General features: G+C 47.6%; 1 long non-coding RNA gene across 1 annotated transcript; it reads right to left on the minus strand.

Annotated features, from left to right (window-relative positions):
* Window positions 1-13168: 13168 nt before the first annotated feature.
* On the minus strand, window positions 13169-19025 carry LOC144952751 (uncharacterized). The gene is made up of 5 exons (XR_013640680.1): window positions 18959-19025; window positions 17328-17387; window positions 15519-15593; window positions 14413-14466; window positions 13169-13711 (listed from the first exon to the last, which is right to left on the minus strand). It is a non-coding gene; the product is annotated as an uncharacterized LOC144952751 (long non-coding RNA).
* Between the last annotated feature and the right edge of the window lie 6203 nt (window positions 19026-25228).

Here is a 25228-nt window from a genome sequence, read left to right on the forward strand (position 1 = left end):
CACACACGCACATACACAGAGACCCATAGAGACCTACAGAGACCCACACATTAGCACGGTTGCCTACGTGCGGTCGTGCGAAAGAAGTTCAACATACACACATACACAGAGACCCATAGAGACCTACAGAGACCCACAGATTAGCACAATGGGCTACGTGCGGTGGTGCAGAAGAAGTTTAACACACACACGCACATACACAAAGACCCACAGACACTCATAGAGACCTACAAGAGGCCCACAGATTGGCGCGGTTGGCTCCGTACGATTGCGCATGAGAAGTTCAACAGTGCGTTGGTATGCGCACGGCACTCGACTCGCCCCCGTGGCTTGAATCGAGAGTGCTCTTCAACGCTGTCACGGATGGGTGGCTGGAGAAGGCGTCTCTCCCTCTGTGCTTGTTATTAAAGCCGCGGAATTTCGTTTCCATTGCCCGGAGCCACAACAATGACCACGCAATAAAGCCGCTAATTTTCGATTTAAAGCTTTCGTGACTGCAGGGATTCATCTGCTTGGTTCTTTTGGTAAAGTCACGTAGAAGGGAAATAATAAAATAATACAAATAAAACATAATAAAATAATTCTCACGACGTTTCGGCCACAACGCAAGCAGCCGTCCTCAGGTGAAGAACAGGGCTGTCGGGAAGACGTCTGAATCAGAAGAACAGGTCCCCATCCTCCCCTCCCCACCCCGCCCTTCCCCAACCAGCCCCTCCCTGCACGACGGACGGACACAATAATCCCCTGTGGTCTGGTGTAACCAGGAGGTTCCTACCAGTACGAATTTGTTAATAATAAAACGGTTGTTTAAAAAAACTTTTTTAATGAGTTTATTTTGCTTTTGTTCGCAGTCCATGAGCCACTCCGTTGTTATCGAGGGTAGCAGTAAAGGTTCAGAGACTGTTCCTTATACTGGTAGGAACCTCCTGGTTACACCAGCCCACAGGGGATGATTGTGTCCGTCCGTCCGTCGTGCAGGGAGGGGCTGGGTAGGGAGGGGCTGGGTGGGAGGGATGGGGCTGGGTGGGGAGGGGATGGGTGGGGAGGGGCTGGTCACCCCGTGGTGCCCTTATAAAACTCAACGTTTAACCTACTCACGCCGGCTTGTGCCCGCCCTCACAGTCGGCCATATTTGCGGAATACACCACGCCGCCGTTGACCCTGGCCATTGACCGAGCAACCCAACGTTCCTACCAGCTCCCTCCGCAGGAATGTGTTTTAACTCACGGTCGAGAAGTACATCAATGGCGCCTGAGACACGTGGCGCCTTGCTTCTTGGGCGAGGCGATTCCAGAGTTAAGCGACCGCGGCGTTTTTGAACCTACACAAAAACAATATTTAATGAATAAGCCGTCCATACAAAATTTAAATTGCTTTAAAAGAGCCAATTAATTGATTAATTTTGATTTGAAGCTTTCGTGACTGCAGGAATCCATACTCTTTGGTTCTTTCGGTAAAGTCACGTAGGTAGAAAAATAAAATTAATCACGACGTTTCGATCACAACACAAGCGATCGATTCCTCCTGATGGACGATCGCTTGTGTTGTGATCGAAACGTCGTAGTTTTTTGTTTGTTATTTTTTGTTATTTTCTCTGAACCTATCTACGTGACTTTACCGAAAGAGGCTACACGGGGGGGAGGGGGATATTTGTCTATTGTGAGATGTGTGTGGCCACCGGGGGGGGGAGATAAAGGCGGCCGTGCGTGGTGTCGTCCACCCACCGCATCATTATGTGTCCCATGTCGGCCTTTACGGGCGTTCGCTACTCGCGACGAACGGAGCTTGTCAACGACAGTCCGTGTGTGTGTTTATTCTTTGGGTATTCTTTGGTTCTTTCGGTAAAGTCATGTAGATAGAAAATAAATTAAAAATAATGAATAAGTAAAAAAAGTCAAAAAATACAATGAAAAATAAATAAAAAATTCCATACACAAAAAACAGAAAAAATATATAAAAATTAAAAACTACGACTTCTAGATTTGAAGTTTACGTTACTGCAAGGGTCCATACTCTTTGGGTTTTTCGGTAAAGTCAAGACCCAAACAATATGAATTCCTGTAGTCACGAAAGCCTTAAGTCAAGATGATGTGTGTATGTGTGTTGTGCGTGGCAAAGTCCCATCGGTGAGCTCCTCCGGCAGGCAAGGCTGCGTTGGCTGGGCCATGTAGCCCGCATCCCCAGCCACCGCATGCCCAAACAGCTTTTGTTCGGCCGGATCGAGGGGGCTAAACGGGCGCGGCACGGGCTAGAGAAGAGATGAAGTGATGTGGTACAGGAGGACGTGGAGCTCAGTGGACTTGCCGATGACTGCTACCAGCGGTGTCAAGATCGGCCTCTGTGGAGGAGGCTCGTGAAGGACGCTGCTACTGGGCAGTTGGAGGCAGTCGGAGGAGCGACGCTCACAACAACGAGCGGAGCGCCGGGTGGCTAAAGCACAGCAAGTTGGCACAGTAGGGGGCACAGGTGGTGCATCAGCCAGTCGTCTCGGTCATCTCAGTCGACGCGTGGCACCTGGGTCTGCCCCATGACCTCCTTCCAGCGGGCGTTCGACACTTCACGTGGCCTCAAGGTGCGCCTAGCCTGGCACAAGCGTCGTGGTGACGTCACCAAAGCTTTAAGTCAAGATGATGTGTGCGTGTGTGCGTGCGTAAGCATCGGCGTGCATAGTGTCTTGGAATGGATATTGTGCACGTGTTGACGTTGGGTCTCAAGCCGGTAAAGCGGGAACGTCGAGTGGCTATAGTGGGGGGTGGTGGGGGGGGGTCCAAGGGCTTCGCTTTGTGAACGCTGCCGCTCGCAAAGTGGCCACTTGACATTTGGAGAGGGAACGACGGCGGTGGTCTCGTTGTGTTGCCTTCGTAGAGTTGAGAAGCGTCGATAATTCGGACAAAGACAAAGGTCCGCCCCCCTCCCCTCCCCACACGCCGCTCCTCCGTGTAGCCTCTAGCAGGCTGTAGGGGGCAAGTGCTGTTAGGCGCGAGTAGCAACAGTGACTATGCACTACACCATACACAGACAAAGTTCCCCCAGGTAGCCTCTAGCAGGCTGTAGGGGCAAGTGCTGTTAGCTAGCGAGTAGCAACAGTAACTATGTACTACACACACAAACAAAGTTCCCCCAGGTAGCCTCTAGTAGGCTGTAGGGGCAAGTGCTGTTAGCTAGCGAGTAAGCAGCAGCAGTGTTTATGTCCTACACACACCACACACAGAGACAAAGCTACCCCAGGTAGCCTCTAGCAGGGCTGTAGGGGCAAGTGTTGTTAGCTAGCGAGTAGTATCAGCAGTGTCTATGTACTACACACACCACACACACAGACAAAGCTCCCCCATGTAGCCTCTAGCAAGGCTGTAGGGGCAAGTTCTGTTAGCTAGCGAGTAGCACCAGCAGTGTCTATGTACTACATACACCACGCACAGACAAAGCTACCCCAGGTAGCCTCTAGCAGGGCTGTAGGGGCAAGTGCTGTTAGCTAGTGAGTAGCAGCAGTGTCTATGTACTACACACACCACACACTGACAAAGGTCCCCCGTGTAGCCTCTAGCAGGCTGTAGGGGCAAGTGCTGTTAGGAGCGAGTAGCAACAGTGACTATGCACTACACCACACACAGACACAGACCCCCCATGTAGCCTCGAACAGGCTCCTGGGGCAAGTGCTGTCAGTGAGCACCTATGAATGTCGGCACAGTGAAACACGAGGGGTTGGGTGGCCTGCACCACGCTCAGAAAAATATGCTTGCTAGGAGATGTTAACTACCTCGCCTGGTATACAGGTCGTGGGATCGATCCCGACCCTGACGCATCCTGTGTCTCTCTTCCCGTGGTCACGTGGATTTTTCTCCGGGTCCCCCGGTTTTTTCCCTCCACATTTAGAATCGTGCATTTCGAGTATCTATTTGGCTGTCGTGCATTTGCTCCGTGACAATATCAGCCGCTTTTTGGGGGGGCGATCGTTTGTGATAGGCCGGTCGCTTCTGAAAAAAAGAGGCACCATAGCTCAGTGGGGCCTTATCTGGTCAAATAAAACAAATATTAAGAAGTAATAAAATACGTCTAAAGATCCCCCGTGTAGTCTTCAACGGACTGTCAGGGCAAGGGCTGTTAGCGGTCAGCACCTATGAAAGCCGACACTGTGGCACACCTATAGGGGGAGGGGTGGGCAGCACCAAGCACGCCCGGCCGCCTTTGTCTCCCCCTTGATGTCGATGTTTACTACATGCCACGGGGTAACTAATTTTGAGGCTGACTCGACCTATGGGAGGAGGCCCAGGTATCCGTTCAGATAATCGCTGTCACTTGGGTGTTAGCGTTGGTGGCCGTGAGCGGGAATCGATCGCGTGGTCTCTGCCGGATTCATAGCGCTAACCGCTACGAGACTTCCCGCTAGCCGCTGCGCTTGTGCAAGACCCAACCACAGAAGATGCCCTGGGGGTTTGACCTTCCACGTAGCTCCACGGCCCACCTCTCAACCGCAATGGCAGCAGCGGATGCGGGTAAATAAATTAACCGAGGATTTTCCCTGAAGCCCAAATGAATAAGGGGGGCGTCCATAAATTACGTTACGCAATTTTGGAAGATTTTTTTACCGCCCTCCCCCCCCTTCGTCACACGGCATCACAAAAAGTCAGACCCCCCTTCAAATATGACGTCACAAAGTTCTGCCCCCCCCCCAAAAAAAAAATAAAACATGCTTCAAATCGCTTTAAACTATTGCCATTGTAGTGCGTATTTAATGTGGCGTTGAACTCTGTTGTAAAAAAAAACATTTCTTAAAAAGTCTATTTGATTAAGTAGAACTTGTTGTCTATATTTATTTAAAGTTGCGCATTTTGATGTGACGTCACATTTCTCAACCCCCCCCCCTCGTCACACATCGTCACAAATGTCTGACCCCTCCCCCTAGGTGCGTGACGTCATTTATGGACGGCCCCTTATGTGAAAACAGTAATACATTTTCGTTATTGGAAATTCAACGTGATCTCCTCTAAAGTACAGTAGTTGCAATATATTTACAACAGTGGGGCGGAGTTTGATTCATTGTTGATTGGCTGTGGTGACTCTGCTATCATCCACTCAGTGGGCCGAGTCTTCTGCTGGGCGGGAGTCAGAAAAGTATTTTCTTATCACCGAGCACGCGCATCATCGATCGTTAGGATTCGTTCTCAATCGAATGAGTAGCAATAGAAATAGTCAGTTGCGCTTAATTTTGAGCGATTTATCCGATCGTTTTTCTTGGGGGGGGGTTTTAATTTACGCAACTGTGTCCCATGGCAGCGAAACGGAAGCGTGTCGTTTTAACTTTAAACCAGACGCTAGATATTGTACGTAAATTTGAAAACGGCAGTTCCGTTAAAAATCTCAAGTTAGACATGTTTTTACACCTAGATCAGTGGTTTTTGGCATAGAGACCCGTGAAAAAATTGATACTTTTTGGGATAGTCCGTGATTTTGAATTATCCGCGGCCGTCCTGCCTGTCACGTTAGCGCGGTTAATCGAGCGCGATTAATCGAGAGTCTCTACCGGATTCTCCGTCGACTGTCGGCTCACACGAAGGGGGCGCTGCACCACTCGCTGAGACCTCCGAATGGACTCTTCGCCGTCCCGAGGCCGACGCGACAAAGAATCATCCCGACAATTATAATTGATTATCGTTTATTTTTGTATCATCATTATTATCATTATTTTTTGGAAGAAATCATCGCAATCAGTAGATAAATATGAGGTAATTACGTGACAATTAAAAGCTACCAAACTGTCCTGCTTCGGTCGGGACAGTCCCTGCGGGTCCATAATTACCCTGTGAAAAAAAAAATCTGGATTTTTTTTTGTCCCAGGTTTAAAAAGAAAAATGTTCTGGCCTAATGCTCAACACCTTTTACGGACATGAGCGGGGCTACCTGAGCAGTGGGTGGAGCTACCTGAGTAGTGGGCGGCAATAGTGGCTCCATGGGTGGGACTACCTGATTAGTGGGCGGTTCTAGTGTCTGAGTGGGCGTTGTATCCTGAGTAGTGGGTGGGGCTGCCTTGGTGGGTGGTGCTAGTGTCTGAGTGGGTGTGGCTACTTTGTTGGGCGTGATAGTAGCTGAGTGGGTGTGGCTATCTGCGTGGTGGGCAGTGCTAGTGGCTCAGTGGGCGGGACTACCTGAGTAGTGGGTGGTGCTGATGGTTAAGTGGGTGGGACTACTTGATTAGTGGGCGGTTCTAGTGGCTCAATGGGCGGGGCTACCTGAGTCGTGGGCGGTGCCAGTTGGGTGAGTGGGCAGGGTTTCCTGAGTAGTAGGCAGTGCTAGTGGTTCAGTTGGCGGGGCTAGATACTTAGTGAATGTGACAACCCTAATGGGCGGTGCTAGTGGCTCAGTGGGTGGGACTACCTGAGTAGTGGGCGGTGCTTGTTACTTAGTGAAAGTGACTACCTTAGTGGGAGGTGCTGGTGGCTCAGTGGGTGGGGCTACCTGATTAGTGGACGGTGCTAGTGGCTCAGTGGGTCGGGCAACCTGAGTCGTGGGCGGTGCCAGTTAGTTGAGTGGGTGTGGCAATATAAAAGTGGGCGTGGCTTACAGAGGGAGGGACTGATAGAGCCAAGCCTGAGCCAACCTGTGAAAGGGAATAAAGGACAACCCCTCTTATCTACGGCCCGACTACTACTTTTGCCTGGTATACAAGAGGTCATGAAATTCATGCCCACCCTGACGCCTGTTGTAGATTTGAAGTTTCCATGCCTCACTCTCCAAATATACAGCAGCAACAGCAGGCATCGTCAGGGGTCGGGTTTCACGTGCGGGCGAGAGAGTTAACATCTCCCTAAGCCACCGTGGCTGCTCCCCTTTCCACAGGCCTCGGGTTAAGACGGAGAACAACCACAGGGCGACGACACCACCCAGCCCTCGTCTGCTCCTTGCCATCGCTGCGATGCCACCGCCCCCATTCACCACCCCCGCCCCCCCCCCTTGACTAGAACGTGGCCGTGGCCACGATGAGGAGGGTGAGGAGGAGGATGAGGAGTGAACCAGCAAGGCCGAGGGGCGCGTGAAGACTTGGGCCGCCCCTCGACGCGTTGCACAGGTCCTCGGTGCAGCAGGTCGTGCGGACGCTTCCGACCACCAGGTCGATGTTGGTGAGGGCCAGGGAGGCGCAGACGCCCGAGGTGGAGCACAGCTTGGTGAAGGTGTTGACTTTGTAGGGAAGGTGCCGCAAGGGGGGGGGAGGGGGCAAAGCGAGGGTTGGCAGGATGGCCCATAATGTCCGTCAAACGATTAAACACGTTTTTTTTACTTCTAATAATGTTAGTAACCTTCATAAACCAATTATAATATTATATTATGATATAATATTAATATATTATATAATTCTATCATTTTATTATGTTTGCTTTTTTTCATTATTTTATTACTTCCCTTCTACGTGACTTTACCGAAAGAACCAAGAAGATGAATCCCTGCAGTCACGAAAGCTTTAAATCAAAATTTAAGCTTCATAAAAGTTAAATGCACGTGCGCACGTTGAGGCCGATTGCCGGAAGAGTGCCTGTCTGAGCGTTGGGCGCACGCCTGTCAACCCCTTATCAGTGCCTCCCTTATTACAGACCAATTCAAAGTATTAAATAATAATAAGAGCTTTACCTTTTTTATAAAACAGGAGTTGTATTAAAATGTGCAAACACCAAATAGAAACCCTTTGCAAGGAATCGTGTATTGCAGTAACTAATTCTCTGCGTGCCCTAATAGATCTCAACGTTCATCCCACAAAGTCCCATCACAAGGGAAAAACACAAACAAATAGACAAAAACAATTGTTTTTTTGCCCGTATTCAAATGGCTATATGGCGTATTGACCTGAAAACTCAATTTCCCCTGTATAAGAACACGGGTAAACCGTATGCGTTTACAGGTATGAGTGTATAGTAGTGTATAGTAGTGTAGTGTATCGTGTAGTGCATCGTGGTGCAGTGTGCATAACTGTCAACCCCTTATCAGTGCCTCCCTTATTACAGACCAATTCAGACCTTATTGGTCACCCCGTGCCCTTACAAATCTCAACGTTCATCGCACAGTCCCATCACAAGAGAGAAACACAAACAAATAGATGTTTATATTATTTGGGTCTTTCGGTAAAGCCACGTCAATAGAAAAATAATAATAAAAAGAATAACAATATCACGACGTTTTGATCGCAACACAAGCAATCGTTTTCAGGTGAAAAAAGAAGAGATGGTGGTGCATAACGCAGGGCCCTAACAAAGACAGGAGGCACATTTTGGGTAGCGTCTAGAAGTATCATCCAGCAGCATCCCAATGCTCTGTGCGATGGTGATGATGATGGTACGCCGAGGTAGCAGCCGTATTACCACAGGTTACTTCTACTCGTGATGCGACCTAGAGTTACGTTCATTCAAATCGCGTTATATCCAATTGGCACCCACGTTATAAAAAAGAGATGTGTTCCCTATAGTGTGTCGATCGCGTTACGCATATCCGATGATTACACTGGTCAACACATTTTTTCTGGCATAAGGTATTCCAACGGTTTTAAGGTTTAAGGTAATTTTGGGGTGCTGATTCCAAATCTGGCATCTGTTTTTGTCTATCACATCAGGTTTTTGAGATATCAAATATTGCATTTTCAATGAAAACTGCAGAAGAAAAATATTAAATAAATGTGGATATCTACATGAAATTATGTTATAAATACACTATCCTAAAAATACAGCGCCATATTTTAACACTAAAGCAGTCACTGACTCGCAACAACTTGCAATCATAAGTGACAGAATTAATTGCGGGTAAAATCAATGAAAATGGGGTATGCCGATAGCATAAAATGAGATGTGATAGAGCAAATCTGAGATCAGATTTGGAATCAGCACCCTGAAATTAGTTTAAAACAGCTGCAAAAGTCCAGGCCAGAAAAAAATGTAGTTTTTTTGTTGACCAGTGTTATCGGACGGCGACTTCTAATGGTACTTACACCCGATGGCGCCGATCACATTCGTCTGGCAGGTGTCCATGCCCTCTGTGCAATTCACGGGGCCGTTCCCATTGCAGTTCTCATTGCTGCGTGCAGCTATGCACGTGAAACATTGCAGAGCACGTGCTGTGTGTGTGTGTAGTAGAGAGAGGGAAAAACATCGCTTGCTGTTAGTTTAACTTTCGGTTGGTTTCACTTCACCAGTAGATTCTCAAACCCTTTTATTAGGCGACTGGCAACCCCCGGGTTGTTGAATATTCTTGCCAACCGAGTGGCTAGGAGATGTTAACTACCTCGCCTGGTATACAGGAGGGCGTGGGTTCGATCCCGAACCCTGCCAATGCCTGCTCTTGTATATGTGGAGTTTGCATTTCTCTTTCTCCCCGTGGTCGCCTGGATTTTTTCTCCGGCTCCTCCGGTTTTTCACTCCGCCTTTAAAAACGTGCGCTCAGAGTATTTGGCTGCGATAAAATGTCCACGCTGTATTCCACGTGAAACTGGATGGGTCACTAATGGACATCAAAAGTGAACCCTGGCTTTATGATGATGATGATGATGGAGGCTCAGGGAGTAGCTTCATCCAGCAATGGCTGGACCCTGGCTGATGATTACACTGAGAGACAGTGAGAGACAGAGAAAGACGTGTGGATTAGAGAACAACCATTGGCTTAAAGATATCATCATCACATTGATCTTCATCCAACAGCGGGTAAACCCTGGCTGATGATCGCACTGAGAGACAGAGAGAGGAACACGTGGATTAGATAACACACGCAGGGTATAGAGACATCACCACTACACTGATCATCATCCAGGCAGTGGATTGACCACTGCGATGATGATGACACTGAGAGAGACAGAGACGAACACGTGGGATAGAGAACACACGGCAGGGCACAGCAACATCGCCACTACACTGATCATCATCCAGCAATGGATAGCTAATCGCGATGATGATGACACTGAGAGAGAGAGAGGAACACGTGGGATCGAGAACACAGGGCAGGGTACAGAGGCATCACCACTACACTGATCATCATCCAGGGAGTGGATTGACCACTGCGATGATGATTACACTGAGAGAGGCAGAGAGGAAAACGTGGCATAGAGAACACACGGCAGGGAAAAGAGACATCACCACTACACTGATCATCATCCATCAGTCGATAGAACATTGCGATGATGATTACACAGAAGACAACACGTGGAATAGAGAACACACGCAGGGCGTAGAGACATCGCCACTACACTGATCATCATCATCTAGCAGTGGATAGACCACTGCGATGATGATGATACTGAGAGAGAGAGAGAGGAACACGTGGGATAGAGAACACACGGCAGGGCGTAGAGACATCGCCACTACACTGATCATCATCATCTAGCGGTGGATAGACCACTGCGATGATGATGACACTTAGAGAGAGAGCAACACGTGGGATAGAGAACACACGGCAAGGTATAGAGACATCGCCACTACACTGATCACCATCTAACAGTCGATAGAACATTGCGATGATGGTTACACAGAGAACAACACGTGGTATAGAGAACACACGCAGGGCGTAGAGACATCGCAACTACACTGATCATCGTCATCTAGCAGTGGATAGACCACTGCGATGATGATTACACTGAAAGGCGAAGAGGAACACGTGGGATAGAGAACACACGCAGGGTACAGAAACATCACCATTACACTGATGATGATGATGATGACGATTGTTACCTGGCGTTACGGCAGCAGACATCGTGACGATCAGAACGAGCAGGAGAGTTGAGAAAGTCATGGTTTTTCTTTCTTTTGTTTTTGAAGCCCACTTTTTGTGGCCGTTTGAGAATATTTAATAGTTTTTTTTCGCGGGGGGGAGGGGGATTGTTTAAACCCTGAGCGGAATGAGTGTGCGTCAGCAGAGAGATCCGAACGCTCGACTGAAGGTGCCTCACGAAAGTGGAGTGGGGTTGGGTCTCTTTTTATTGAGCACACGCGGTTAAAGCTGCCGTGAAATTAAAGTGGACACTTGGGAGTGGGCGTTTCCTTGCCCATATATGGTAGCATGGCCTCAAAGGGGGAGTGTTTTAGGTATTTACGGATCGTTAATTTATTAGAGACACTTTCAGCATACCTGGCAACCCCTTATCAGCGCCTACCTTATTACAGACCAATTCAGACCTTATTGGTCACCCCGTGCCCTTATAAATCTCAACGTTCATCCTACAAAGTCCCATCACAAGGAAGAAAGACGAACAAATAGACACATTTTCTGTTGCCCGTATTGAAATAGCTGTACGCCGTATGGACTTAAATACTAAATTTCCCTGTTCAAGAAAACGGGGTAAACCGTATAGGCTCACAACATAGACAACGACAAACGTAATGGCAGTCAGTACAGATGTTTTATTTTAATCCAGAAAAAAAGAAAGGAAGTTGCACAGAGCACAACGCAACCCAAGTCACGTTTGGATCTATCCAGGACTCAACAACCTTTATCCATCAAACTCGTAACCAATCCTCATTCAACCAATAGAGCCGCAGAGAGACAAAGACGCAAGGAGATTATTCTTTGCGGGGCACACAACCTGCGGAAGTTGGTCATTGTTGCATGGTTTTTGTTCTTTTTCCAGGCAGTTCCAGCGCCGCCATTTTTTTTCATGTTGTGGCGGCCATTTTATTGGGAGGGAGCCCCCCCCCACCCAAAGCCCCACCTACCAAAAAGTAGGAGGGTTTTTGGAGGGGATGGGGCTTTGTGCCAACGCATGGCACAACAAACCAAAACGACAAAATGACATACCTGTCAAACCCTTGTCAGTGCCTACCTTATTACAGACCAATTCAGACATTATTTTAACCCTTGCCCTTATAAATCTCAACGTTCAGCCTACAAATTCTTATCACAATGGAGAAACACAAACAAATAGACAAAAAAAATGTTTCCCAGGTTGAAATGGCTGTACACCGTATGAACCTGAAAACTAAATTTCCCTGTACAAGATGACAGGTAAATCATATGGTTTGACAGGAATTAAATGATCGTAACTCCGACCCCCCCCCCCCCCCAAAAAAACACGTAAAACCGAAGATGCAACTGCGACCACCGTAACTTCCGTGTACTGCTATCAACCGGTTAAAAAAAAAATCTGTACTGACGGGAGAGCTAAATAACGATATACATACACTCGGTGCCGGGTAGGGTGGGTAAGGGCACGCGTAAACACACGTGGGGAGATGTCTTTGGAGGGCTTCTCGCAAGCGAAGTGGAGGGCGGTACGGCAGATCAGATTCGAGCGAAAATGTCTCCACTGCCGAGCTCTGAGGTTTCAAAGCTGCCTCCGTGTTAAAATAAAATGCCAGTGACTACGTTAACGAAGGCAAAAAAAAGGGTTAATCGACTCGTCATAAAAAATTTGCGATGCCAGATGCATTCGTATATATATGTAAATATGTTTATCTATCCATAAACCAAACTCCTATCGGGGTGTTGCACCCATCCCAATCGGTTTCTTAAGTTTGTTTTTGCGTCGAGTTTAGTTTAGTTGTCCTTCCACCCGCCTGCACCTTCTGATTAGCGTGCTTGGCTACGTACGGTGCGAAAGAAGTTCAACATACACACATACACGTACGTATGTTACAATCCCACCTGACTATTGGAATCAGCCCGGCCACCACAGTTGGTTACTGACAGTCGATCCCCAAAGCACCGTTACGATTTGCTGTTTCATTAACGCATCACACAGCGTTCATCACGGAGTCATATTCTTAGCCAACCGATCACAGAAACCCTCCCTCCCACCACCCGCCCTCCCACCAGCACCAGGTTTTTGTTTCGATTAAAGCCAGGGATCTTTTAAAATATCTTAATTATATATATTTTTTCATTCATACTGATTTGTTAGTTTCCTTCTTCTTCTCCCCGGTCACGTGAAGCCATCGTTGTTTTTTTTTCTTAAATGCAAAGAAGTTCGAAGACAAACTTTAAGCTCGCTCACTCACTCATTCACACACTCGCGCAATTGCTCACTCATTCACGCACGCACTCACACTCGCGCACTCAAGGGTCTGATTCGCGTCTTTTGCAGGAAGTTGGCGTGCGATGATGGAGGGGGTGGGGGGTTAGGAATTTCACGAATGGCGGAATGATACCATCTTGCCGACGATGAGAATTTCATAGTCAATGCTTGGGTAGTTAGACTGGATGGATTTAGGTGGGTGAACTTACACTTTGCAATGCGCTTGATTGCAAAGGTGAGTAACTTGAATTATATTTGGCGACACGTACACACAGACTCACACACGCGCATATGCATGTATGTGTGTGGTGCATGATGCATCGTGACGCACCGTGGCCTCCAGAGTGCACCTAGCCTGGCGCAAGCTATAATCTCATCGCCATTAGATCGCGAACATAACAATTCAATGCTCCGGCAGGAATTGGTCGATTCCTGAGGCTGAGCTGTGACTTTGCAAAGGCGACGGGGCTCGTGGATTTGAAAACGTTGATCTAATTAGGAGCGCTTGACAAGATAGGGAGTGGGTGAGTGAGTGGGCGAGCAGGCGAGCGGGTCAGGAGCGGGGCAGCTGTGGGAGGCGGAGTATGTGGTGAACCTACACCCCTTCAGGGTGGTGGTGGTTGGCGGCGGGCGGCCGTCCGTAACGTTCTTCATCTAGTTGCTTCTTCACCATAGTCCTGAGTCATTTCCGGAGGTAGCACTTCCTGCTGAAGTGGCTGCAGACAAGGGGACGCAGGGCTGGGCATACGTCGCAGATCGTTAGTGGGTTGCATTCAATGGTATCAGTATCATTCATTGTCATCGTTAAGGATCAATTCGTGGCCACGCGAAGATTGGACCTGAAACGTCATGAAAACTAAACTGGCATAAACCGTCATCACGCAAACTCCGGACATCCTCGCAGCGCCGACGGCTTTTGGCTAGCCATCAAACAAAGACGGTCACCGTATCACGTGCCTTTATATACTTTGCACAATACATTATACGTTTCACTATACACCACACTTTTGGCTAACCGTCGAACAAAGATAGTCACCGCATCGCACACGTGCTTTCAAACGTGCTTTTGCGGCCGTTTGGGAAACTCTTCCTTCCGAGTTTAGGAAGCCACTGGGAGCTACGCACCTTTAAATCTAAATTTAAAAGTCATCGTTTTAGCACTGCTTTTTGTATAGGTCTCTTGGATCAGTGTATTGGTCTCTGGGTGGGCGTATTGGTCTCTGGATAGGTGTATGGGTTTCTGAGTAGGTGTATAGGTATCGGGGTAGGTGTATGGTTCTCTGGGTAGGTGTATGGGTATCTGGGTAGGTGTATGGGTATCTGGGTGAATGTATGGGTCTCTGGGAAGGTGTATGGGTCTCTGGGTAAGTGTTATGAGTCTCTAGGTTAGTGTATGGGTATCTGCGCGAGCCTATGGTGTCTCTGCGAGCGTCACTTACCGGCCACAACAACCTAGACAACGGGCGCGAATGGGGCACCTGCATACACGGCACCTGCACCCACCACCACAGGCAAAGGTGAAGATAACACAACGAATCACTCAAAGCGCGTATAACAATTATTCACCACGACACACTGCCAAGAGACCGCCCACTATTTTTTAATAGCCAGCCCCCCCACCCCACCTCTGCTACGGGCCCCACTCACCTCTGCCACTGGCCCCGCCTACCTCTGAGACTGGCCCCGCTTACCTGTCACTGGCCTCGCACCACTTAGCTGCTAGCCCCCAACCATGTGTAGATACAGTGCGTGGACTAGCGGCAACGAGTGGTAATATAGTCAGTCAGCTATATAGTCAGGAGTCGTTATGTCCTCAAAGTCGTAGCTGTGAGATGGAGTCGACGCTGGGAAGAGATTGAAAATAAATCAAAAGAAACCCTCTACAGTCCGTGTCTCCCAAGTCATTCTACATGTAAGGAGTGGAACCTAACTGTCCATGCGCGCGCGCCCTTTGCCGGAAAGGGAAAAAACCTATTCTTATTTTTTCATGATTTGATCATGGCAAAAGGGTCCCAAATTTGGAACTACGTCATGCGAGAAGAAGTAAGCGATCCTAATACGGCTGCTGCCTTGGCGTAGCATCATCACACAAGGCATTGGGAGGCTTCTAGATGCTACCCACGTGCCTCCAGTCTTTGTTCAGGCCCTGCATTACGCACAATCTCACGCGTTACCATGGAATGTGCTTTAACCCCTACATTATATATTATAAGGCGATCGAGGGAACGGAACTAAATCACGTGAGTAGGAATGAACTGTGATTTGTAATACAGCTGCTACCTCGGCGTAGCATCTTCATGCAAGGCATTGGGGATGCTGCTGGACGCTTCTAGACTGCTGCTCCCCTACACGTGCCTCCAGTCTTTCTTCAGGCCCTGCGTTACGCATCGTCATCTCATGCGTGTATTATTTATTAGAACGCGATTTTTCCACAAAGCGTTACAGAAGAAAGTAAAAACACACTAAACGCACACTCCATAGCTCTATAGACGCTGGGAACGATTTTTGCACCGGGCATTGGCCGAGGGTAAAGAGAAGCCCTCACCCAGTTTGCTGTTGACCACGTGGGGAGCCACGACGCCGGCGCCGATGCCCAGGGGGTAGCCGAACCCGCCGAGGGCTACAAACAACACACACAGAGAGGAGGTTAAAGGTCAAAACACCTCATCTACCCACACTCCCGCAACACAGTCACACACAGACACCCGCACACGTGGGTTTACATTGGATAATCGAGATGCCAATGGCCTTTGGTCCTTTCAACCCTGTTGGGAGTGCCATCGGCCTACTTCAGACTCCTCTGCCTTAAGTAACCAACAGGTTAAATTTCGATTTAAAGCTTTCGTGACTGCAGGGATTCATCTTCTTGGTTCCCTTCTACGTGACTTTACCGAAAGAACCAAGAAGAAGATAACCAACAGGTTACCCAGGGTTCCACTGGCATGTTGGGAGTGCCATCAGCCTACTTCAGGCTCCTCTGCCTTAAGTAACCAACAGGTTACCCAGGGTCCCACTGGCATGTTGAGAGTGCTATTGGCCTACTTAAGGCTCCTCTGCCTTAAGTAACCAACAGGTTACCCAGAGTTCCACTGCCATGTTGCAAATGCCATTGGCCTATTTGAGTTTAGTTTGCTTTCAGTAATCAACATTCTATGCCCTTCACCCGCTCTCCTACCTCTACGCTCTTATTTCATTCTAGTCCCCTCTATGTACTCCCGGCTCCATGAACCAAGGCATGCAATCGAAGCCCGCAAGTCAACCGTCACTCGGTGGGAAGTCGCCCATTCTGCGATAATGCTCCTGCTGCCCGCAATGTCTGGAACTCCTTTCCTTTAGTTCAGTCATCCGTGCTGTTGACTTCCCTGTTCCCCATGAATTCAAGTCCAGGCTCAACACGGATAGTGCCACAGAGTGTTGGCATTTGTTGGAGAATGCTGTGCTAACCAGTTCGCACCTGCGGGTTCTATTTTCTTAAAAAAAAAAACTTGTGAATGGAATTGGCCAAGCATCCCCAACACGGGAGCACAGAGCATGGGCAACCGTTGGCTGCAGGTTTGCGCCCGCCTTTCCGCTCGTCTCGTGACTTATACAAACCGGCAACAACATTAGCGGTTCTCACAGCTAACACTGCAATGACGCGTTACAATTGCTACTGATCGAGCCGTGTTGTTACCGGTCAGGGTAATAGCGATAATGACAAGATCATTATCACTATTGTAATCAATGCAAATCATCATCGACGCGAGGTATCATCATTCGTGTGCGTGCCCCATTGCTGTTGCTATAACCTTGGACAAAATACCGGTCACGTGCCATTATAAAACAACAGCAGTGGTTGGCGAAAGTAATGATATCGATGATGATCGGAGATGGCCGTTAAGTACTTTGTTAAACCTCTCCCCTCCACCAACACTTCAACTGTAACCAATTCAACGTTGACTTGAAATAATTGTTGTTCATCATTAGACCTCCTTTGCCAGTACCAAAATATAAGAATAGGGTGTTTTCCCCTTTTTTCTGGCAACAAAACTGAAACCTTTTTACAAGGAATCATGTCTGCATTAACCACAGTACTTGGATTTTGACCACAAGTATTGTGGTCAAAAAAAAGTATTGTGGTTAATGCAGACATGATTCCTCGTAAAAAGGTTTCAGTTTTGTTGCCAGAAAAAAGGGGAAAACACCCTATTCTTATAATTGATGTTGTTGTTACTAGCGACTCGCATTTTTCTTTAGCCTGTCTTCGTGGCAGTAGGGTGGTGGTAGGGGATTTAAATGTTGAATTAAAACATTTAAAAAGGGGTAGGGTGGGTGGGGGAGCACATGCAAGCTCATGCACATGCACCATACCCACCGTGGTGGTAGGGGGCCCCATAGTGTCCGAGCCCACCGTATGGGTGGACGAGTCCAGCTGCTAGGGAAAGACAGTTCCGTGTTTAATGCGCAAAGAGGGGGGGGGGAGGTTCGACATGAGATTGTCGATGGATGTATCTGATGCGGTGACTAGGAGACGTTATAACTACCTTGCCTGGTATACAGGGGGTTTGTGGGTTCAATTCCGACGCTGACAATGCCTGCTGTTGTATATTTGGAGTTTGTGCTTTTCCCGGGGTGATCACGTGGCATTTTTCTCTGGGTCCTCCCGCCGTTTTTTTCCCGCTCCACGTTTAGAAATATGCGCTTAGAGTTGATTTGACTGTTATACATTTCAGCGTGATAAATCGCTTCGTTAGGGTTATCATTTGTCATCGCCAGGTTCCTTCTGACAAAATTGCTACATAGCTCAGGGGGCCCTTACCTGGCAAAATAACAAATATTTAATAGTTAATGACAAAGGGCTAATGGGTCTTATCAAACCGCTCTGCTTTGATTGGCACAGTCATAACGATTGATTATGTTCCCATGAAATGTGGATTTTCGGCCAAGGTTAAAAAAATATTATTCCCCTCATGATCAACTCCTCTTCTGGGCAGGGGAGGATCTACCTGAGCAGTGGTCGGAGCCGGAAGTAAAATGAGTGAGGCTTATCATCAGTGGGCAGTCGAGTGGGCGTGGCGCTAATGTTCTTTTAGGAAGCAGCTTAACCTAACTAGCTCGGTGGTTTCGCACGTACGTGTGTGTGTACTTTGAACTTTTTTTGCACCGTACGTAGTCAACCACGCTAATCAGAGGTGCGGGGGTGGGTGGCATGGGGCGAGGACTACGTCATAGAGCTGAGGGGATATTTGAACTTTATGGCAGAACCCCGGGGTCCCATAAGCCCCAGGCTCTCGCATTAACTGTGTTGCGATGTCATTTTATGTCTGTCGAAGGTGAACGATACGGCGATCTATTCCTCTCGACGAGCTCTACACGATGCGCTAATCAAAGTTTCAAAGTTTTGTTTCTTCTGCGCATTCGTCCTCGCTGCTGCGCTTGGACACGACAACAGAATGATCCATGCCAGGCAGGTCGCGCCTTTTATGTGCGCGGTGGGACGGAGTCGCCCAAAAATAAATAAATAAATAAATAACGCATTTTACTTCCGTTTCTTCCAGGACCCCAGGGCAGAGGACGCAAACGGGTTTTGATTCCTTACCCGTACCCGGCCGCACCAGGGTCGCAAACGGGTACCCGTACCCTACACGATACCCAGCTACCCGTACCCGGCCGGGTATCGGGTAGGGTACGGGTACGAGTACCCGATTGTGACCTCTGGGATGAAGCCATGTTGCAGGCGCGGGTGGGTTGATTCTAGGAATTTAAATTGTGAGAAGAGTCAAGACGTTGGGAAATGAGTGACAAACGGTGACTCACCAGTGAGTCACGGCCTACCCGTACCCGTACCCGGCCGCACCAGGGTCACAAACGGGTACCCGTACCCGGCCGGGTAGCCGGGTATCGGGTAGGGTACGGCTATCGGGTACCCGATTGCGACCTCTGCCCCAGGGTCCTGCCATAAAGTTAATTTGTCTTTTGCTTAGTGGAAGGGGAAGGATCTCTTACCTGCATGGTGCTTGTAGGCCCCTGCAATGGCCGCTCCGGGATAGTAGCCTAGACCACCATAGCCCAGACCGCCTATAAGAGTGAGTAAAAACACAGGGGGAGATAGAATAGAGAGTGTGCGGTGTCAGGTGTCAGGTTCAATCCGCTGCTGGATGGGGTTCTCCCCCCCCACGTAGGCCTTGTTGCGGTGGCCCGTTTTAAGTGCTCGGCAAGTCATCGCTGCAAGCGTGGTGCTCACACTGCGACGCGTTGTTGTGTGTACGCTGAACTTCTTTCGCAGCTTACATAGCCAAAGCGGGTTCTTCCGTGAGCCAACACTTTTTACACAACCTAAAACGCGCACCGAACATAATGCCGCTTTTCAGCAGTCAATGACGAACTGCTTGACGCCTTCAAACAGATTTCTATCCGGTATTTGAACAGCCTAACACCACCTGCATTATTGTCGGAAAAGAGTAAAGCCGATTCTTTTTTTGTCATTTTGATACCGGCAAAAAGGATCACATAGACATAACAGGTGATTATCGTCAGCCTGCCCCCCCAATAGCACTGCTCACATCACAGCAACAGTGTTAGCGGCCGGCAACAACTGAGTGTATGTGTAGGGGTGTCAGGGGAAGGATTCCCACCAATAGGTGGGTTAGTGGGAGGGGTGATCGAGGAGATATAAGGAGAGAACGGGCGGGAAGAGGGGGCCTTTGGCGGGAACGAGATTGGGACGGCTGGGGACAGGTGTGGATGGGAGAAAAGGATTAAAAGGCGAAACCCCTGCAATCTTGTGTCGGCTCTCCTTTACATATGCATTTATTTATGTATAACAGGATGATTCGTGTACGCATGTTGAACTTCTTTCGCACCGTACGTAGCCAACTGTAGCTCATCGGAGGTGCGGGGGAAGGACAATAAACTAAACACAACAAACAGTTCTAAGAAATTTGTTTGGCAATCTAGATGATTATTTAAAAGTGCACAGCCCCAGTGGCTTCCTAATATTGGAAAAGCGTTCCAAATGGATGCAGAAGCGCATCTGAAAGTGCCGCGTAGTGATTGGGTGACCACTATCTTTGTTTGATGGTTAGCCAAAAGCCGCTGCTGCTGTAATAATTATGAGAGTTCGCGGAATTATGTTTTTTGCTACTTGACTAAATCCGCAGCGAGGTATCGTGGTTCACTTGGTAGCAAGCACTTTGTACGCAATGAGTGTGACGTTATAATGTATTTGTTCAGAAACCGGAAGCCAAGGCATCTAGGTGAGCACTGGACACTTGATTGGTCATACCGATGTGAGTGAGATGCGCCAATGACTTACCCACTATAAGATGTCCACGAGTTATTGAAGAGACACAGGGAGGTAGGGAGACACATTGATAAGGAATGTGAGTGCGTGAGTGAGAATGCGAGTAAGTGTACATACGCGTGAGTATATGAGTGCGTGCATGTGCGCACGTGTGTGTGTGTGAGTTGTAGGGGGAGAGGGAAAGACAGACGTCAGACAGTGGAGTAGGGAGGAGAATTATTGAAGCAATACATTCGTACAGCGGTAGCCAACTGGGCGTCTCTCCCGAGCTACATGCGGCTCTTTTAGTCCACCACATGGCGGCTCTTATCGAAGGGGCATAACATAGAACGTGCCATCACAGGAGTAGCAAAGAATAATGAATGTCTCCCGTGCTGTGCCGAAAGCTGTCAACATATATATACACATACGTGCTTATTAATGCATTAGACTCTCGATTATCCGCGTGAGGTTTATCCGATTTGCGGATTAACCGTGCATCTGAGGATTTGACAGAAATGAACAAATCGTGGATTGGTTCCCATAAGTCCAAATTACTAATGTAAAAAAAAACTGTTAACATATTGTTATTCTTGTAAATGTGTATTACAAGTCGCGTGCTTAAACCAAACAAATATGTTGCTCTGGTTAATCCGAAATCTACTCGATCGCCTCTTCTACAGTGCAGTAATTTAAATATCTTTACAGCAGTGAGGTGGAGTTTGATTGATGTTAATTGGCTGGGGCACTGTTATCATCCAATTAGTGGGCCGAGTCTTCTGCTGGGCGGGAGCAGCAAAGTTTTATTATCACTGAACACGCGGATCATTGATCGGTCGATCGTTAGTGTTCGTTCTAAAATGGAAAAAGTACCAATCAAAATCGTCAGATGTGGTTAATTTTGAGTGATTTGTCAGACCATTTATTTTGTGAGTTTTAATTTATGCAACTGTGTGCTGTGGCAGAGAAACGGAAATAACTATACACGTTTTTTCATTAACATTAAATGTTCTAAACTTCAATGTCATTTATACCGCTATATTCGTGGTTTTTGGCATAGAGATCCGCGGGAAATGGTTATATATTTTTATTATCCGCAAATCTTAAATTATCCACGGCCACCTTTCTCGTCAATAGTGCGGATAATCGAGAGTCTACGGCTGTGTACAATTGGCTCTCACGAGTACTATTTGGCTTTTTGTTTTTTTACAGGTTTGGAAGCCGCCGCATTTGTACATAGTACAGAGGGTGGGAACTCGCAGATTTAATTTCATACTGACCCATGAACAAGTGGCATAGCCTAGCAGGGTGGGGGGGGGGGGGGCAAGCAGGGGGTGCCTTGCCCCCGGTGGCCAAAGCTATGAGTTAGGGTCCCCCCTTGACAACCCACCACCACGAGATTTGTTTATAACAACAATATCAAAATAACAACCGACAAACTTATTTAATATTAATATAATAATGCAATTCATAATAGAGGTTTTTTGGGTTAGATCGCGTAAATATATAAATGCGTCGTTAAAACCCGCCACCACCCGACACAGCCAACTAGTAAGGATTGTCATGTAAACAGAACATTCCAATTCGTCACTAGTACAGCACACCGGTGTGTTGCAGAGCCAAGCCACAACATTTACAAACTGAGTTCGACGTTTCGCCAGTAATTACAACGAGCTTCATCAGGCGACAGCCAGATTTGTGGAGAAGTCTTACTGTTTCGTTCCTTATATAAAGGCGTAGATGTGTGTGTGGGGGGGGAATCCATCCCCCACCGAACATTGTGCAAGAACGCAGAAGGGTGGTCGACATATCTAGTACATGGCCCAGTGAGCCCACGTGTTGACCCAGAGACAACACGAGCCAATAACACCGTTTTGAATGTCAACAATTGTGATTTTTAACTCACTAAATGCAATTTAAGTGAGTGTGCGGTGGTGAGTGAGTTGAATGTGGTGGTGGTGAGTGTAATGAACCTCACTCACCCAGAGGGTGTCCCAGAAATCCGGTATTGAAAGTGCTCACTTTCTGCTTGCCAATGACAGCTGCAGTATGGCAGAGTGACACGTGTGCAACACAAACAGACACACTGAGACAAAATCAATCAATCCCCTTCATAGCCTACATAGCATGTTAGGGCAAGTGCTGTTAGCAAGTAGCAGCACCTGTGAAGGCCGGCACAACGCGCAGCCGCCTTCGTCTCCCCACCGGTGATGTTTGTACACTGCACCATATGCGCATTCATAAGGCCCGGTTAAAGAAAGGTTCAGGACCGGTTCAAATATTCGCCACCGTTGGAGAGCCAAGCCACAACATTTACAATCTGAGTACTACGTTTCGCCAGTAATTACAACTAGCTTCATCAGGCGACAGCCAGATCGACACACTCACACAGAGATCCCGTCCAACTTACGAGTGGCGGTGGCGAGGTGAAGGAGGGCGAGGACGAGCAGAGCTTGCATAGTGGTGGTGGCCATTTTTTTTTAGGGTTTTTTTTTGCTTTCGCTGTCAACGACAAGAAAGAGAGTGGCTTGAGTTGAGGCTGATGAAGCTTCAGTTCGGAGTGACGAGCCTGGGAGTTTGAGCCCCGGCTTTAAATGCAGCATCCAGGGGCTGGGCCTGGCTCTGACCCAGCCAGCAACAGGGCCCAGCCTCAATAGGTTCAGTGTCGCGCTGGCAGCGGCCAAAAGCAAAGCAAACGCCAACCCGTCTATTTCCTGTCAAAATACGGGAGCTGTAACATTCTCTCTCTCTGTCCTCCTCCCACCCTGCTAACGTAAATAGCACAATTTTTTAATTAAACGTTGAACAAGGAGACGCTCAACTAAATAAGGGTTTTGATTCATTCTGAAATTAAAATGTGAAAAAGCCAACATTTTGTGAACAGCTTCATGCTAAATAATAATATCATAGCAAACATGGAGGGTGGCCTGAAGCACCCTTGCTACTGGCTGAACAAGAGGCATCCTCTTTGAGAGATGTTCCCAAACAGAAACAGGACCTCCTTTCAGTTCCTGTTTTGCCAAAGGCTGGGCAAAATGAAATGTCAACGTGTGGCGTCTGAATGGGGCCCCATGTCTTTTTTTTTCCTCAACGCGTATAGGGAACGGGGTGGCCTCGTTTGAACACTGGGAGGGTAAACACGGCCAACAGAGAGGTGTTGAAGCCTCTCTAAATGTTTTTGGGCTACGTTTTCTGATTGAGCGTCTGGACATTTCCACTCTACGCCGCTAAATGTCGCATTTGCCTCGATATTAAACGAAAACTAAACGTATGTTTTCTTTTATTTGACCTAGTAAGTCCCTCTACTGAGCTAGTGTGGCTCATTTTTCAGAAGCGACCTGGCCAGCACAAGTGGTAGCTGAACGAAGTGGTGGCTTGTCATCACGTTGAGCAGCCAAATGCTCTTAAAGGCCGTGATGTTGCTTCTAAATGTGGATGGAAAAACCGGAGGACCCGGAAAAAAATACACGCGACCACAGAGAAAACATGCAAACTCAAAGTATTCAGGAGTCAGGATTGCGATCAAACCCATGACTTCCTGTACACCAGGCGAGGTAGTTAACATCACTTCCGATTCTAGATTTGAAGCTTTCGTGACTGCAAGGATTCATATTCTTAGGTTTTTTCGGTAAAGTCACGTAGGTAAAAAAATTAAATTAATAAAAGTAAAATAAAATAAAAAATCACGACGTTTCGGAGGCAACACAAGGCTCATTGACAGGGTAGTAGGTGCAAGCAGGCGCGCAGCGACCTATTGTCAAAGTGGGGGGGGAGGGGGGGCTATGCAAGATACGACTGTGGGCCCTGCCTCCTTTCTCCAGACTCACTTTTACTGAAATCGCTTCGGATGTTTTCAACCCCGTATGTAATAATATGTTAGGCTATAAGATGTATAGAGGAAGACAGTCTCACAGTGACAGTATTCATGAGATTTAATGGTACAATACTACTCACAATTAAGTTACCGCGTGTCTTTACTTTCATACGCATGTCAATTAACAAAAGAAAGCCCGGTGTTCAGTGACAACCACCAGCAGTGCTACTATATTTTGTGCCGTGCATTTTTCGGAAATGTTATTTTTTAATTTGGATCGATGTTTTTTTGGCATTCACGGTTGTTGGTGTCTATTTTTTGTCGAATACTTTCTCTTCAAATTTTATTACTTGTTTATCTTTTAATTCGGGGCCCCCTTGTGGCCGACTGGGCCCACTATGCGTCGCACAAGGCTGCCCCATAACCCACCCCTCCATAGTTGCCCCCTGGGTGGAGGCGAAGACTGAGAGGCGACGGATAAGAAGAAAGGACGGACGGTGCTGTCAGCGATGTAAGTGTGGGATTGAGGCGACGCAAATCAGGCAGCGGTATTCATAAAGAAACGACTTAATTGAAAAACAACGTTAATGGGGGAGAAATAAATCGGGTATTACTGTTTTTTAGTTTAGAGTGGTTTTTGGGTTTTTTGTGGGGGTTGTCGGCTTTTAGTGGTTTTTGACCTTTTTAATGAGTTATTTTGTTTTTAGGAGGGTTTTTGTATTTTCTTCGGGTTTTAGTGGTGCTTGGGTTTTTGGGGGAAACAAGCAATCCGTGCCGCGTTAATCCTATGTTGTTGGGAGGCGCCCCCCAACAATCTAGTACATATATATGCTTTTATTTTGACATACTAAACTAAAAAATTCTTTTATTTTTTTTCAAAATTTCTTGCTGTGGATTTCACACCTGATGATGATTGTTTGTGTTGCAGTCGAAACGTCGTGAGATTTGTTTTATTATGTTTTATTATTATTATTTTATTATTTCCCTTCTACGTGACTTTACCGAAAGAACCAAGAAGATCAATCCCTGCAGTCACGAAAGCTTTAAATCGAAAAATACATATGACATGCTAATGAAGTGGCTTATCATGTGGAAATTTATAGCAGCAGCCAATTACTCTAAACGCGTGGATGCTGATTCTAAATGTGGAGTGAAAAACCGGAGGTCTCAGGAGGAAAAT

This window comes from Lampetra fluviatilis, chromosome 69 (genome assembly GCF_964198595.1).
Source record: "Lampetra fluviatilis chromosome 69, kcLamFluv1.1, whole genome shotgun sequence".
Classification (NCBI taxonomy): domain Eukaryota; kingdom Metazoa; phylum Chordata; class Hyperoartia; order Petromyzontiformes; family Petromyzontidae; genus Lampetra; species Lampetra fluviatilis.